At 39.8% G+C, this 15,249-nt stretch overlaps 1 protein-coding gene across 1 annotated transcript in view; it reads left to right on the top strand.

Moving 5' to 3' along the window:
- Nucleotides 1-15,249, top strand: part of yjefn3 (YjeF N-terminal domain containing 3) — a 53,925-nt gene that overhangs the window by 19,988 nt on the left and 18,688 nt on the right. The window lies entirely within an intron of this gene.

The raw sequence follows: 15,249 nt of genomic DNA, 5'->3' as shown, positions 1-15,249 counted from the left end.
CCTAGCATCCTCTAAGCCAGCTGGTCACAAACAGAGGCACGAGGTTGGGCGAGTCCAGCCTGTACCCATAGAAGGTCTTTGTGAGAGGCTGTTGAATAAATGTTATGACTGTACAGCACATATTTCAAACTAGTTCTGAATTAGTATGACCTCAGGTCACCACAATGTTATCAGCTTAAGTCTTAATCCCTGTACATTTCATTCTTATACTCTCGTACTATTATATACACATAAACATGAACATATGCTACCACATTAATGCATGAATTGACACCTACTCCTACACCACACACATACTTGTTGTCTTAATTAATTCAGTCTGTGGCACTGAAAACGTGTAGCTATTGCATTTTATGAGACATGCACTGAGGATTTATTATTTTTTCAGTCCTTGTCCTTTTTTTGACTATTTTAAACCGTTAAGCCATATATATATATATTTTTTTTTTTACTTCATGGCTTCACGGTTTGTTTTGTCCAGGAGGGTTTGGCCTGGGTTCATTGGCTACTTCAAATATCCAAGGCTTTGATGTTGACCCATTCCTGTTTCTCTTTCATTACTGCTGGCATGTTTGTGTGAACAAACACCACAACCCCTGAACAAACCAGGTCTGTTATGTTTTGCCACATCCTGTTTTTATTGTGTGGGTGGACAACAAAAAAAATCTGTTTGTGATTTGATTTTGATTTATCGACAAACTGTAATTCTGTTGTTGTGTGTGTGCTGTGTGTACATCACCACCTCAGACTTTTACAAAACAAAGTTTTACATCTTATGCCTGATCTAGCTCCACACTGCTTTCTTTAGAGGAGTAAGAGATGTGTAACGAGAAGCATACAAGAGTATTTGGAGCTGATCGGAGATGGCTGAAATAATAGGAATTAGGTTACTGGAAAAACACATTATGTTTAAGTATTTGAAATAAAAACACAGCAAGTATTATGCTGAACTGTCCTTTTAGCTATTGTCCTATTTATCAGGGATGTATTATTCATTTTCTCATGGGGCCACATGAGAAACTGGGACTGGTATGAAACGTTGCACCAATAAGCTGAACTCATTTCTGCTCACTATTAATTTTATACAGGGCTGCATTGGTGCAAGAAGAAGAAAAAAGGAAAATAAAAAGGATAGTGTACAAACCATGTAATATTCCCAAGGTATGAGTTTCCAGTTTATAACTCCAGATTGGACCAACATCCTATCCATATATCTGATCGGTAGTGTGCAAATGTGGTCTGTGTGGAGGACTATGAGAATAAACGGAGATGTATTTTTCAAAGCAGCAAGAGTTAAAGCTCCCCTGTCAATTCAATTTTCCTTCACCACACAGTCAAGGTCAAGGTAATGAGATTAGTCATCCTCGAGGAGATTGAATAACGAGCATGCAATTAGTTATGCATATTAATACTAAAAATCTACTTGACTGCTCTGCTTACATGCATGAGATGTATCTCCTGTTGAAGCAAGTTAAAGCAAGACTTTTTAGTGATAAACTTAAATAAATAGACATTTATGTTGTAATAAGATGAAAAGACACCTGTGAATGAAAATGATTGCCAATGACATTTTTCACTCTATTAGCTATGAGCTGGCAGTGCTAGTGTAAATCAGTGGAATATAACAGGTGATGGGTCTGTTTGTGTGGGCAGTAGCGACGGAAGCAGGCTCTGCATGATGGCTCCACCCCCACATCACACCTTTGCAGCATGTAGCTGACACATCTGTGCCTACCTCTTTCGCTACTATTGCACTTTCACCTCCCAATCATTTTCAAGGGTGGTGAGGAAGCCTGACTCTATGCACACATATACACTGTCACAGAATACAAAATGTGTGCCCCCCAGGACTCACACAATCACACAGCTGCATGCAAAAACCCACCAATTCTCATATACGACACCCTGCCAGGCTCCTCTGGCTGCGCAGCTTGCGTGACAATCTGTTCCTAATGTATGGGAAATGCCACATGTGCACACATTATGCAGCTAAATCTGTCAATGTAAAAGCCGTTAGTAGCCTGAGGTTACAGCTGCATGCACGGACCTTTACCAGACAAACTCATCAGTCAGTTGTGGAAGGTGCCAAGGGCAAGCGGAATTGTGAGGATGTTTGAGCAGCAGCTGGAATTTGATAGTCATTTCTGACATTGTGGGGCTGTTAAGTGTGAGTGTCTGTGCCCTATAATCCAACACCACCACAGCGGCAGGCTAATTGCTTGTGTAAAACTCCATTTGACAGAGAGAAGAGTGTTAGGTTTATGTGATTGACACACATCAGAGAATAATAGCCCCCCCTCAGAGTTGTGTCCAGGTTTATTGAAACCCCTGCCTGCTCTGCTCTCATTAGAAGCGTCTCACTGGAATATTACTCTGTAGCTCCTCAGCTTTCTTTCAACTCTCTCATCATCATCAAAGCATCTCTGAAGTAAACGCTCATCATTTCTTGCCATCAGCCTTGATCTCCTTACACCTCTGAGACATTTCTTCTTTGCCACCTGCCTCGTAAACCCAACCACACACACACACACACACACACACACACGCATGCTCACATGCCAGCGAAGTTACAAAAGGTCGGCCGAATGCCAGTTTCAATTGGATGGTCTCTCTGGTCCCTCTCATGGTTTCCCCTACTGCTGGGCTCATCAATTATAAACAACTAGTACATTGAGTGTGTGTTCGTTTACACATGCAGGTGCGCTTGGGTGGGGATACAGTTTTGTCAGAAACAAAACAACACTTTGCGTGCAGCTTATGGGCAACTAGGTGGGAGACACTGAGACACAGTGGCAGTGTGGGTTTGAGGCTTTCTTATTAATATGCTCTCTGGTTTTTATGTGCTGCATTTGTTCTGTATCTAAATGCCTTTCAGTTGACCCACCTGCTTTTGCCATATGAAACACTGCATAGTTTGCCCCGTGAAAGAGAATTTCTCAGGAGAGAAGGAATTAGATCACACACACACACGTACTTGTGGCAGAAGCGCACACACACTTTTACCCGTACATGCACTCCGAGGATGATTAGGTAGGAAGAAAGTGAACAATCTATGTGGAGGGAGTTCAAAGGCATCCTTGGAGAGTTTTCAGCAGCAGCATCATTCTCATTTTTTGTCCTCCTCTGGCTCTGCCTGGGGATTCTCCCATCTTGCCTTTTATTCGTCATGCTACAAAATAGAACGTAAAAAGTGTGAGCAAAAAGGGAGATTAGTCTTTTGTAACCAAACCAACTAAGCTGAGGCCCACTGCATTCCTCCAGGGCCATCAAAGCCTGTAATGGGGACACGTCATGGAAACAACAACAACACATGAAAATACACAACAACAAAATACACTGAAAAGATTTTTATATTCAGCTTTACCTAAACTGCAGGCTTGAACTCCAAACTATGCATTCACAGAACCATTCATTATACTCATTAGCAGAGATGGGCAGTAACGTGTTACTGTAATCTGATTGCTTTTTTCAGGTAACGAGTAAAGTAAGGGATTACTATTGCAAAAACAGTAATTAGATTACCGTTACTTTCCCGTAGGAACGCTGCGTTACTGCGTTACTAAAACCGTGATTTTTTTTGTGAGAACGTCTGATGACAGTGACGTAAGCGAGTGCGCCGTTTGTGACAACAGCTGTGTGCAGATCAACAGTGGATCATATATCGAGTGCGGGAGAGAGTATGAGCGTGCAGCGTTTAAAGCTTGGAAGTACTGAGCTTATTTTGAGTTTGATTCCATAAAAAGTGACAAAAACATTAGTGTCCATTGTGCGTGGGAAGAAAACTTCTTTTTACAGCGAAAAAATCCCCCCTAAACTTCCAAGCAAGCACCGGGAGTGCGCTACCACGTAATGGGAAACTCACAGAGAAACTCGCGGATTCTTCAACTGACCGCTGCGGCACACCTGCACCAGGGCAAACCTCCGCCTACCCCACTCCTGCTTTACAGGTGAAAATAGAGCAACAGGACCGCTGAGTCTTTGATGTTATTAATTTTCTGCTGTGTTTTACTTGCATCTATTTGAAAGTGTAAGTGTAAACACAAAAACAAAAAACAAAAATTATGCTGGAATGTGCGGAAAATAGGTTTAAATGTTAAACTAATTTATTCCAGTCAGAGAATGTTGCATATAATTAAATTTTTGCTTGATGCATAAAGTTAAAAGGTTAAAACTAATAAATCAAGTTTTAAAAAGAGACTTTTCCATTTGATTACATTTTGTATGATGCAGAAAAAGTAGAATTGGGCTGAAAGATCTATCGCTTTATTACCTACTCAGGTTGTAAATCATGTTTTTAAAAAGTAACTAAGTAACTAAGTAATTAATTACTTTTGAAAATAGTAATCAGTAAAGTAACGGGATTACTTTTTTGGGGACATAATCGGTAATTAGTTACTGATTACTTTTTTCAAGTAACTTAACCAACACTGCTCATTAGCTACTTTTGTTTTTTTGCTGAGTGTAATTGTAGATTAATAGCTTGATGACTGCAACAAGACTCTTACAAATGCAAAAATCACAAACAGACCTGACAAATTCATATTTGGGTGGAATCAGTGTGCATCCTCCACTCGACAGCTGAACCTGGCTTGCGGCTCCCACGGGAATAACTGGCTGGGGCACAAGCTGCACAGAGGGTCAGATGCAAATGTTGCAACATACATGTCCTAAAGGTCTGGTGATGTCCACGTCTCCCTGTGTTTTTTGGAGTGGATGCAGTGGATAAACAACTTTTAGGACACCTGTATTTCCCAGTAACAAATATCCACTGTTGTCAAATACAGTCAACAATAAATTAAAAGATTGCAAGTCAGCATTTCACAGTCACAGTATGCTGAAACTGGTGGACAATATTAATAGTTTCTTCCTTGCTGCTAATTCTGTTTGTATAAGCCTAGGCATGTATTGTGTAGATCACATTTCAGCAGTATTTTACAACAGCATAGCTTCACAGTACCTCATGAGTGAATATTTAATTCCTCTTGCAGCCATAGAGTCTTTCAGAATTATTATTATTTTACTATTTTTCAATTTTAGATTGTCTTGCCAAAGGACCAATGAGCTAATTCAATGGTACAGTATCTTTCATCCGTTCATCCACAATTTACAAGAACTAGAACAAAAGTTCTAACCAATACCTAATATCGGTTATCATTTACACTTTTTTCAGGTACTTTTACAATTAAATTAACATAAGATTCTCAATTTTAATATATTTTGCATACACAACATGATAAAGAACTCATGAAATTATGTGACTGCTTAAAATATCGCTTTGTCATACATATTGCAAACCAGCTGTATCCTGTTGGTATGTACTGATCATGATCTTATTGGTCATGTTCATAGAGGGAGTGGCCCTGCTTGTTCACTCTCCTGTCAGGAAGACTTGGCTCCTATCACCAATATATTAATATCAGTAATATGGTCAGTGCTGTGAAATATATGGTGATGCGTTCACATATTTTGATACTGACCATGTAGTCTTAATACTCCTGAACTGGAATTTAAAAAAAAGCCTGTATACTATAACTTGTTTTTAATGTCATCATGTTCCCCAAGACTGGCAGCAAAATGTAAACTGTAGAAGCAGTAAATTTATGGGAAAAACTGTGCTGAAGTTTCTTTTAGATTTCTTTCTGATTTTAGCCACACAGCACCTTTGTAGTCCACATAACACCCTTATTTCATATCAAAATTTTGACAGGATAGTTTTGCAATTGGCAGCTTGGTTATGTTTTGCTATTTGCAGGAACAGTTATAGGTAAACAATATATACAATATGTACGAAGTGATTTAACCTGTAGAAATATATTTTTAAAAGGCACATCTTTTTTTGTGTGTATTGTATGTCCTGCTTTCATTTTTCCATTCTTTTCCTGCTTATTGATCATCCTGTGATTCACCCCCGGACACACACACACACACACACACACACACACACACACACACACACACACACACACACACACACACACACAAACTGTTACTCTGTGTTCTGTAGTTAACCAGCCATGACATCTGGAGCTAAATGGGTGTTAGAGCTGCAGACAGAGGCCTAGAGGGATTATAGACTGACCTGAAATAGAGGAAAAACCACATGTTTCTTTTTGGCTGTTTTCAATAGTCCTACCAGTTCCCAGTCAGCATAAAGAACATAAAGATAGACTGCTGACACTGATTAAACACTTTCTCAGGATGCCCTGTAGAGGCCTGGTGCTCTCAGCTTGCACTCTGGCTGAAAAGTGTTTATTTAGCCACTTAAAGCAGAGAAGGCTGTAGGAAGACTGTCCTCTTCATGGCAGGTTTTTATTAGTCTGACTTGTTTCTTTGTATCTCAATACCGCCAGTGGCTGTACTAATTATACTGTGTCACTTTCCTTATCTGTTCTTCACTTACTTTCAGGACATCGCTATAATACTTTAGACCCCAGAAGCTTTCCTAACTTTTCTGATAGTTCCATACATACTGTATAGATAAATGTTGAAGAGTATAGCTGATTCAGAGGTGCCACTAGAAAACACCTCAGAAAATCAAGCAGTTTTTATGTGAATCACCCGAAAAAGCACTGCAAGCTAAAGCTTCTATATCATATTCAGTGGTGGTGAGGGCTTGTGTATTGCGGATGATAAATTTAACCATAGAATGCTCTGGGTAAAGTAATGTATGCATCTATAGTAAAGGGTGTACTGACCTTTTTTTCTTCTTTATGTTCAGTCAAGTGATTCTGGTAACTCTGTTGCTAGGACACCAGGGCTGTGCATAAGGGGCCCACGAGGGAGAAAAATTGGGTCGCCTTTTCCTTGTATAGACCATCATTAGTATTGCACAGAAACATTACAAAATGGATGCTTACTTTTTGTAAAATAAGTCTCGACCTTAATCTAGAGATGGGTAGATAAACTGTATGTTCATTTAAACTTGACAGCCAGGCTGAAGAGCAGCTTCTCCAGCAGCTCAGCACAACTGATTCATCTGATACATAGTTTGTTTTTAAACTTCAGGTCACTTAGTAACATAAATGGGTCATCTTTCTTGTGTGTCCTGGCCAGTGGCCTTATAAATTGCGTTATCCATTCTGCTCTGCCTCCAGTACCTGGAGGACAAAGATCTGTCTCAGGAGAAAGAAACAGGATGTGACAACGCATGCCCTATAATTTATGATCCTTATGGCCCCTGGCATCAAACTGAAGAGACTGGGCTTAAAGGAGAGGCAGAGATTAAAGACCACTGACGGGGCATGGCATGATGTAACCTGTGGGTATGTGGGTGCGTGAGCACCTCTGTTTGTCTCGTGTACTTCAGTACATTTGTGTGACCTGTATGCTTACGAGTGCGCGTGTGTGTGTGTGTAGGTGGGTGCTCATCCATCTGGATAGAAGCTCTTCTCCTTGTGCAATCATATGACATCTAAAAATGAGGGATAAGCAGACTTGACTCATGGATATTTTTAGCTCCTGAGAACACTCACTCTCTCACACATACAGGAAATTTAACACCAAAATGAACTTGCCATCACCTGTGGCTTTAGGTTAATATGATCCTTGTTCATCTTTTGTATCTACAGGTACATGGCTGCTGGAGGATGAAATGAGTTATGAGAGCAAATGGAGGAGCCGCTGATTGAGATTATCTCAAGAATGTCTGTCTCGTTGTACCGGATATGAGAAACATGAGCAGACAACTAAACTGATTAAGGCAGATTTAAAAGAACGATACTACCGGAGATAGTCGTATGGATGTGATTTTTATGGCTGTCTTTCTCTCTCTCTCTCATACACACACACTGACACACGACATACAACAAGTCCTAAATTATCACCTAAGGAGACTTGAAAAAGTGAATCATAGCGTCCTGATTTGATAAGAATTGAGCAGCATGACGGGGCTCATGCTGGCCAGTTAGAAAGGGACCATATGGCGGCTCAGAGCCAACTCCTATCTGCCAGCTGAGACTGTTGAAGCGACGCTTCCGCCGCTGTGGCACCTGATCCCTCCAGCAAGCCAATTATACAGAGTGAATCATTACAATTTTATATTTGTTTTTCATTTTCAAGCATATGACAGGACATAGAACTGGACAAGATATAGGACCACTCATAAAACAACACAATCTTTATGCCTTCAGCAATATACGCATGTCAGTTTGAATAGAGTTACACACTCGACACCTCTAATGAGTCATGCTCGCTTGATTTTGGCTCGCTAATTCTGGATTATTCTGCACCGTGGTCACTTAAGCTGGAGGGAGTTTATTATTTCACATCTATCAAACCAAAATACATTTGCTACTTTGTCTACATTCATAAACATAAACATATAAAAACATCTATATATTCATCCATTCAGATATACTCTCTCCCTCTTTTAGTTTTATTACCAGCAGTCACACATCTGTCTTCTCTTAAATGTAGACAGTTTGTATGTGAACCTTGCTGCATTTCTCTTCTGCCCTATACTTTCCTTGGATGCTGTGGGACTTCCTGGAGGCACGCTGCAGGCAGTGCAATTGATGATGAAAGGTGTCCTGAGTTGACACATGTTAAATTAGATGCACACATACAGGCCTGAGAAAGCCCGCTGATAATCTTGTTATAATTGCAGGGGAGCCATCTTTTTGTAACATAGTACAAGACACTTTAATGCTTAGCAGGGTATGACGCGTGGATGACCATCAGCATGATATCAAAATTATGACCAAAACCTTTTAGCGGAACATGGCTGAGGGTCTATAACGAGATTCTCTTCAGAGTAATGATTAAAGTGATGCTTGCAATGAAGGATGACAGTAGACTTACCTCTGAATCTACCTGCTCCACTCTCCCTCTAAAGGCATTTCTCAGATCAAAAAGCGTGTACATAAAAAAATAATAAAGCCAAACAGATTAAATCAAATGTTGGTGAGTCATTTCCCGTGTCTGCTCTCCCTCTCTCTCCCTCCCTCTCTTGCGCTTTTCTCTCTCTTTCTTTCATTCTGTCACCTTTCCATGTGGCATCACTCTGGTTCAGCGAAGTGCAAACCTCGATCAGAACAACAGAGAAATGGATTGCGGCAAAAAGGGAGGACAAGAGTGGCAGAGGGAGATAATGCAGAATTGATAGGCAATAAAGTAAGATTGGCAAAACTGGAGATGAAAGGACAGAAATGAAGGGAAGGTGCTACCAGGGTGTGAGATCGAAAGTAGGCAGATAAAAGCAGAAGAATGTCTGCCAAAATATTTCATGTCTGCCAAAATATTTCATGAAGAGAGTGTGGTGTATTTTTGTCTTAACAATCCTGTTTTTTTTGTGGTTCATATTTCGTTTTCCACTCTTCAGAACGGTGTGAGCATGTGTTAATAGAGTTTTACAAAAAGAAGGTGACAGAAAACAAATGTGAAATTCATCCACACAGTCCCACCTTCACATTTTTTGTCTCTGCCTATTTCTGGTGATTTCACCTGAATTTCTATGATATTCCTTCGTCTGGTCCATACATCACTACTAGTGTTTTTATGATTCTGTAGTCATTTATATGTCCATACAAGGCATAAACTTAGGGATAACATTGTTCATCGATTAGGCAACCTAGTACTTTGACTCAGACTAGACTCCATCTGTCTCATTAGACAACTGCACAGACATTTTTGTAAGATATTTGTCACAGGTTTCAGACATACTGAGGCTCAGACCTCCTTTTGCAAAGAGATTCAGGGCTCCAGGGTCTGCAAGAGGGAAAAGGGGAAAAGTCCACACACCGATGCTCTCCAGAAAACGCTCCACTCTCCTCCGCAGCCACTCATGCTCCAACTCTAACACACTTTGCCACTCAGTCGCTCTCAGACGATCCACACGGGGAAACGGGAACAGGTCCAGGGAAATCTATTTACAAGAGTAGCTTAGTCAGAAACAGGCTAGGGAAAACACACAGATTCAGATATTGGTTGCCGGGCTAACTAACACGGGTTACTCAATGTTCCAGCGATGAGAACCACAGAACCGCCATCTTAAGTAGTACTCAGAATAACAGGTGGATTAGCAGCATGTGTGACAATCAGGGCAGGTGCGTGGGCCAGAGGCGGGACCCTGAGGTGAGCTCCGCCCAGGCAGAACAGAGACAGGGGAGAAAGAGAGAGAGCACAAAAACAAAAACAGAAAACATGTGGCCTGAGATAGTCAGCCAGGGAGGCATGGAGACCATGACAATATTATTGTTGCCTAAAGGATGAATCATGCTGTTATGAATTTTCCCCAACTGACATGTACAGTTTGACATGTTGGCTTTAAGGGCTCAGTTATACAGGCCTAGAGACCAATAGGTGACTCGTTGGCAATCACAGGTTGCAAGAGGAAAAATATGTGTTTACTCACAAGTTGGCAAGTGGTTGCTGGTAATTGCAAAGTATATGGTGCTGCACCAAAAATCTCCTTGAAATTGCTTTTGTTGTCGCTGTCAGCTATAGTTTTCACTTGACAACTACAATATTTGCAGAGTTGTAGTGACGCTATGAAATGCATCACACAAAATGTTTTCCAATTCTCTTGCTTGGAATGATGATGCAAACCTCTGAAGGTCAGTTGTCTCCATTGCTTGTTGCTCTTTTACTTTGCATGTTTTCCATTTCTGCTTTCATCATGTTTTTTTCAAGTTTGACTACCACTCACCAAGTTCACCTGTGTGACTGAGGCCTAATGAAAATACAGCAGAAGACACACAAGTGTAGCGGATATAAAGTAATCTGTGCAGACATTTATGGTTACCACCATGGACCTTTTTTTCTACTCCCACAAGCAGGTCAAAGTTTTGTTTTGTAAAGTGGGATATTTTTACAATTGAAGACAGACTAGATTCAACATTTGTGTCAAAATGCTCCCCCTACTGACACTTGAGGTGGGCTGACTTCATTTTTAGTTCCTATGTTGAGACTGGAATTTATCACTTTAAGTAAAATGTATATTGGATCGATTACAGTGAAAAATGCCATATTTACAAGTCCCAATTCCAGTTTGTCTCCTTGTGTCATTTGCATGAAATTCTGTTGCATTTATTCCTCATTAGAAAAGTGCTAACTATCAGCTTGTGAGCATTAGAAACACACTTAATATCATCATTTTAGAATTTGCATTACAATACTGTGCAGATGGGACATATGCATAGATTAACTAACCAGGCTTATGTTAACTCTATATATCTTACACATTAAGCCAGCATATTAAGCTATAGGTCTTTTGCACACATCTGTTTCAAATCTCCATATTTTGTCTCCTTTTCTGTCTTCAGCTATTTATTTGTACTATTTTTTCTATTTCTATTGTATATATTAATCGGCATCTGTGGGTGGACAGCAAGGAAAGAATTTCATTGCACAAAGAAATGCCTTTTTTCTTGTGACACATGACAATAAACACTTTGAATCTTGAATCTTTGAATGCACCGACAGTCTCTCGGATCCCGTTTCAGGTCTGCTGTAGTTGGTTTTTTTAGGCCTCCCGTTTCTTCTTTTGTCCTTTTTTTTTGGTATTTTTTATAAATTAAATCAACAAAATGAGAAAAAAAAATATATTTTTAAGACAGCCTAATAGTATCAAATTACCTAAAGACACAATTTAAAATGGCTTCTTTTCTGAGTTATCTGTGATGTGTTGACACAGGTACAAGTATTGGAGCTAGTGAAAAGGCGATGATTGCCCAAAGAAAAATATTAAAAGACCTTCAGAAAATCTGGAGAACTGTTGATCAGTGTAGGTTTAAAAACTACAGAGTCAAGTCTGGCTCCTTAGAAGCAAAATATAAGTAACTGAGAGGTGGCTCAATACTTTTGCACAGAACTGGACTAAAAGGGCAGTTACAGAAGACAAATGCTTCAACTGAACTGGTTGAGTCATCACTCTCTCCTCTTAACTTTGCAACAAAATAGATAATAATTGAATGGAAATGTCACAGATTAGTATTGTAAAGGGGACATAAACAGACACAAAAGAGTGCCTTTCTTCAGATCAACATGTTTTTTTCACGTACTTTATTTGTGTTTGAAAGGCCTGAAGTATCATTAACAGCTGTCGAGTAATAGACTTAGCAGGAGGTGGACAGATAATGACCGAGAGAGGGAAAAAAGGGCTACTCAACTAATGAACAGTGGCTTTTTTTTATGCTTTTTGTCCCCTCCAAGCAAGAGTCTGACTAATTATTAACAGCTCATTATTGGACCGGGATGGCTCCCTGACACATACGGCCTACTACTAGTTCAGGTAATTACAAAACAGTAAATTTGAGGCAGGTAACAGAGATGTTGTACAGTCACTTTTATGAGTAAGTGCTGGTTCTGAGTATTGAAACACTAAATACGGGAAGAAGAAGTGTTTACTACATTAGGTTTGACTGGATTGGCTGGATGCCCATGATTCAACTCTCCTGTTGAAATCTGGTCACTGTAGAAATTATTTGATTTGAGCTTTGTGACAATGAGTTATCATGAATATGGGTGCACTGTCATAGGCAACAGTATTCAGGTAGTTTGTGGTGTTTAAATGGTGGTCCGATGGTGCTAAAACACCGAAAGTATGCCAAGAAAATATACCCCACAACGTTACACAAGGTCACCTCGTCATTCTGATGCTCTGTTTGAACTTTAGTAGGTTTTCTTGACCACATCTACATCAACCTGCTCCTATCCAAAGCTAACAAATGCAATACAGTTCTTTTTTTTCTCTTTTTGCCGGGGAGCCCTGAAGGCAGCAGTAGGGGAAACACTGCTTGTTGTATCATGATATACCGCTCTGCCTGGCAAGTAAAATCTCAACCACAGTCTTTCACTATTATTTTAATCATGCTCCTTATCACACCAGAAGATCACTCTTGAAAGATGGAAATTAGGCAAAGTGAGTGGGCGGGGGTTGTAAAATGTGGTTATTTCAGTCTTCCAGTGTGAGGAAAATAGAAGCTCTTCTGCTATTCAGGGGAATCGTCATCTCTCATGTGATTCAAGGATGCTTCACAGCTAGAAAATCCACACTAGAACATATTATTTATGAGTTTTTCATTCACCTGTATCAAATTTATCATCCTCGGGTGCCTCTTTTGGCACTTTCATCGTTTTTGTAGCAAAACTGTTGAATTCGATTGTCAATATTTAACATCTGTTCATTCCAGATATTCCAATATTTTCTGTATATAATTCACTGCCTATACATTTAAACTCCTAAAGTATTGAAATATTTATTTCAGCAAACATCAAACATTGCTTCTGTTTTGTGTAATTTTCTCTTGCTACAAATCTATCCAAACATTATTATTTATTCAAATGTTTGTGTTAAAATTTTTAATGGTTTTATGACCTCCAACTTGTCCATTATTATTCAAATTCTTTTTTTTATCTTTCCTACATATCCTCCTGCCATTTCCTGCTGCTGCAACTGGCCCAATTTCCCCACAGCAGCCATTTAAAGTTTCATTTTGTATTATCTCGTGTGTAAGGTAAACAGACTCATTAAGCATGTTGTGATCATAGTTAAGCTTTGCTGCAATGAGGGTGGCACACTGCCGGCGCTCAATTCATGCACCATGGGGAAATCAACTCTCCCTCCAGGGAGAGACTCCTAGCTGTTGCATGACTGTAGCTACAGGTGCAAGAGAAACTATTACTCATGAAGCCTTGTTTTCTGCAACACACACACACACACACACACACACACACACACACACACACACACACACACACACACACATGCATGGACACAGCTGTTGCTTTTTTGTTGTTGTTTTTTTAATGTTTTAACGCCAACTTGTATATATTTGCACTTTTCTTCAGAAGCACTTTTCTATTAAAACTTGTTGCACATTCAAATTTTCCTCACTAGCTTCAGCTAAACAAATACTAATAAGCATGATTATAAGTGGTAATTGAGAGAGCATGCAGTATGTGGCATGAAGCAGCCATCTGTTTTTAGTCCTGAACACAGTGTGCTGTTCCTCTTGTGGTAGAGCCTCCTGGCTAAAACTACCAGTCGTTGATTTGCACACCCACAACATTTTGTTCTGTCTGTGATGTTAAGGATCAATACTAATTGCCCATTCAGCAGCGGTACTGTTATCGCTAACGCAACAATCCTGGGCTGAGATTTAGCCTCCCCGCACACACACTCGCACACCCATCAACAGCTATTTTTTACACAGATTGGATAATTCCCATTTCTGTTTTAAAGGCAACCTCACAGAATAGCCCATCCTGAGGCAGAATCAATTCTGCTCAACAAAAGCTGTAAGAAGCTCGGAATATTTTGGGCACAGCAAAACACAGAGTAAACCCTGTGAACTGAGGTGAACTTTCCAAAGATCAACTTGTCTCAGTGACTCAGGAAACATCCCTGAGGTGAGCCATGGGTGACAGCTGCTGCCGCTCCACTGGCACAGGTAAATGCCAGGAGCCCCACTTGGATACACTGACACACACACACACACACACAAACTGCTGTGTCTTATAAAAATCTAAATGGAACAAAAGCAGGTTTAGCATTAGTTACACTACAAGCCGCAGAGAACAGAGACAGATGACCCAGAATGAGTTTATGTGTGTCCATTGTTTTCTTCATAGACATCAATAAAACGCACACATTGCTGCAAGATCAGAGAAGAACCCAGGGATTCAGAAACAAGTCTTCACTGTAATGGTTCAGAACAATAATAATCTTTATCTTGCTTGTGCTTGAGTTTGTTCCTGGAAAATGAATAGAACTACAGCTGAATAGCACTAAAATAATTCCATTACAGTTACATTAATGATTGAGTGTTTAGATACAAAAATACAGATTTTTTTTTTAAATGCATATTGTCCTTCCTTTTCATTGGGACAACTTAGTAATCTGTATGATTATTTAGATTCCTGGATTTATATAGTTAAACTTGGAGTATAGTAGATATCAGTGTTAGCTGTGGTCTATTTTCTTCCATGTTCCCGATGTGGGGTGTTTTTGTGTCGACACATGATGTAATGAAAAGTAGCACAAATGATGTAACGAGAAGAAATGCCCATACACATGCATCAGTCAGTCACATTACAATCACATTACTAAAATGGTTTAAGTCGTTCTAGTTCCTCCAAAAACTGGAGCCTCTACTGTACTCTACTGTAGAGCATTCCTACATTCAGGAATCTGGAACAATTAATACATCCATCTGTTAAAGTTAAAGTAAATGTTTCACTAATTTCGGTTTTATTTTTGAATTGCAGTACTGCAGAGGACCACCAGGTGTCTGTAGAGTAATAGAGATG

The sequence above is a fragment of the Copadichromis virginalis genome, linkage group LG23, assembly GCF_057382275.1.
Source record: "Copadichromis virginalis isolate Kocher_CV1m ecotype Utaka linkage group LG23, C_Virginalis_male_GT1.1, whole genome shotgun sequence".
Taxonomy (NCBI): domain Eukaryota; kingdom Metazoa; phylum Chordata; class Actinopteri; order Cichliformes; family Cichlidae; genus Copadichromis; species Copadichromis virginalis.
The sequence above is the reverse complement of the archived record's forward strand: the minus strand, read 5'-3'. Positions and strand labels throughout refer to the sequence as shown.